Raw genomic sequence first — 2,716 nt, forward strand, 5'->3', positions numbered from 1 at the left:
GAAGGCACGCAAAAGAAAGACTAACAAGGGTGCGAGCCAGCCGGCACCGAGTACGATCCGTGCTCAGGACGGGCCACCTTCACCTAAGGATATCTCGAGGAGGGTGCATGTGGCGGGTAGGGCGATGCTACCGACAAATATGCTCAATGCTGCAACCGGTGCTATGCGGAGTCTGCATGACAGTGTTCTTTCTTTGGAGAAGCGGCGTCTCAGAGAGAAGGATGTGGCATACCCGGTTTTCACGGCCAAGGTGCCAGAGGGCAAGGGCTTTGTGGATAACTCCATCGGGCGTACGATCGTCCTGCGGTTTGATGACATCCACGCTATGTTGAACCTTCATCCGCTGCACTACACCTTCGTTCGGCTATTTTCGCTGAGTATGGAGATGCGGATCATTCGCGACAAGACCCCGGACATCGTGATAGTCGACCCCTTCTACATGCGTGCCAAGATCTTGGGCAGCGCTGGGGACCGGCAAGTCGCGAGTTCTTACCTCGAAGGCGTCATTCTGGCAAACCAAGATAAGGATAACTTCCTCGTGCCTTACTTTCCCGAGTAAGTCCTCCCCTCAACCGGCCCGTAACATATGAATTCTTAGATTTCGATCGTTTTTCTTTTAACATTCCGTGTTTTCTGCAGTGACACACATTGCACGCTCATCCTCCTAAGCCCCAAATATTCCATGGCCACGTATTTCGACCCGGACCGTCAGTCGAACGTAGACTACACAAATGTCAAGAAGGTTCTTGATGATGTTCTCCCCGGCTACGCCAAATCTGGAGGCACCTTCACCAGGCCTATTCGTAAGTACGGCAAGCACGTGTTCTCCCACAATACGACGTTCTGCTGCGTCAAGCAGCCGCCTGGCGGTCAGAAGGGTGCCTACTACGCCATCCATCACATGCGGGCGATCGTACGGGACCATCATCAACTTCTGCTACCGAGTAAACTCAAAGATTGGGCCGCGAGCGTGTCGGCAATCCAGGACGCGGACATCAGACAAGAATTCTTTCGCATCCAGTCGGAGTTTGCGGAAATCATCCATCAAGATGTCCTTCGTACCTCGGGGCAGTTCTACCTCAGAAATCAACCGTCCAACAGTGACATCGACACAATGCTACAAATGCAGGCTGACAACGCCCGTTCTTTCATGACTCCCACGATAGACGGCGGCTTCATCCACGCTCCGGTCCCTTGAGTCGAGTCGAAAGCAGTGATGCTGTGTCTAGTTCTGAAACATCGATTGGCTCATGTTGTAATTAAACTTTAATGAACTTGTAGTATGTCTCTTTGGTTTCGAGAGTCGTTCAACTTAGATGTAATCGATGCTATTAATGTCTTGCTTTTCTCTTCCGATCGTTCTGTTGCATACTTATATATTGCTTATGTATTGTCTGTGAATTGGTACTAACGTTTCGTTTGGCTAGTGCATAGCGATGCCGTCGTATGTCGTGTACAAGGGTAAGGTTCCCGGAGTCTACGACGACTGGGAGGAGTGTCGGAGACAGGTTCACCGATTCAGCGGTAACAGTTACAAAGGGTACACCACTAGGGCCGAGGCCGAATCTAGATACGCCCGCTATCTAGCGGGAGAGGGGAGGGAGCGTTGGAGGAACCGGATGAAGACGAGTTTCATCGTGATGATGCTCATCGTGATGACCGCAGCTCTCTTCTATGTGATGGTAGTTTAGATGATCGATATCGACTTGTAATGTGAAGACAAACTCGCTACTCGCGGTCTCGAGACTTGTAATATAATGTTCTATCTTTGTTCGGTCTTTTCAATTCGGAGACTAATATGATGAATTGTATTCAGAGACTAATATGATGAATTGTATTCAGAGACTAATCTTCTATTGTATTCGATGAATCTGTTGTTGATGTGTGCTGTCTATATTTTGTCCAATTATACATTTTGTAACCTGTGCAAAAAACAGAAAATAAAAAAATAAAAAAAACCTAATATTCATACTAATGGCGCATCACATCACAGTGCGCCATTAGTATGCCAAAGGATACTAATGGTGCATCATTAAACAGTGCGCCATTAGTATGCCGAAGTTACTAGTGACGCATCTTGTTGTTGTGCGCCATTAGTTTGCCAAAGCACCTCGGTATACATGGCCCCCTGGGAGGCATACTAATGGCGCATTGTTGTATATACTAATGGCGCATCTGTGGTCCGCCATTAGTATACCAGATACTAATGGCGCACCAGTGGTGCGCCATTAGTAAAATATACTAATGGCGTGGCACTAATGGCGCACCACTAATGCGCCATTAATGGCCAAATTAGGTGCGCCATTAGTAGGCCTTTTCCTAGTAGTGTTTAGTTGGACCGACTGTGGCTACTCCTTGCGAAGGTTAAAACAACACTAACTTGACGAACTATTGTCGTGGTTTTGATGCGTAGGTAAGAACGGTTCTTGCTCAGCCCATAGCAGCCACGGAAAATTTGCAACAAAAAAGTAGAGGACGTCTAACTTGTTTTTGTGGGGCATGTTGTGATGTGATATGGTCAAGACGTGATGCTATATTTTATTGTATGAGATGATCATGTTTTGTAACCGAAGTTATCGGCAACTGGCAGGAGCCATATGGTTGTCGCTTTATTGTATGAAATGCAAACGCCCTATAATTGCTTTACTTTATCACTAAGCGGTAGCAATAGTCGTAGAAGCAATAGATGGCGTAACGACAACGATGCTACGATGGA

This window comes from Triticum aestivum, chromosome 2B, assembly GCF_018294505.1.
Source record: "Triticum aestivum cultivar Chinese Spring chromosome 2B, IWGSC CS RefSeq v2.1, whole genome shotgun sequence".
Taxonomy (NCBI): Eukaryota; Viridiplantae; Streptophyta; class Magnoliopsida; order Poales; family Poaceae; genus Triticum; species Triticum aestivum.